Source organism: Phaethon lepturus, unplaced genomic scaffold, assembly GCF_000687285.1.
Source record: "Phaethon lepturus isolate BGI_N335 unplaced genomic scaffold, ASM68728v1 scaffold31505, whole genome shotgun sequence".
Taxonomy (NCBI): Eukaryota; Metazoa; Chordata; class Aves; order Phaethontiformes; family Phaethontidae; genus Phaethon; species Phaethon lepturus.
The window spans coordinates 217-572 of NW_010540339.1; positions in this window are offsets into that span (position 1 = coordinate 217).

A 356-nucleotide genomic window follows, 5' to 3' on the forward strand; every position below is an offset into this window, starting at 1 on the left:
CCTCGCCCCCGCTCTGCCGGCAAGTGCTGCTTCCCCACAGGTTGTGATGGGTCAGGGACAGAAGCCCAACCCTGAGCGAGAAGTTCGGCGTTTCCCAAATGGGCAGGGGGGTGGCTCCCTGCAGGACCCCCGCCGCTGTCTGCCAGGCCCCCTGCAGAGCCCCCCCCAGCCTGGGTGCAGGTGCCGAAGCACACCCAGGCTGGCAGCTGTGGGTGCGGGCACAGGGTGCTGCCCAAAACCTCCCCTGGGCTCATTTCTAGGGCCAAAACGAGGAATTGTTCTGTGGAGGAACTTCCCCCACTGTTTATAGCCACCATTTCCGGCTGTTTCTTGCCCCTTGGGGCTCGGCTGGCCCC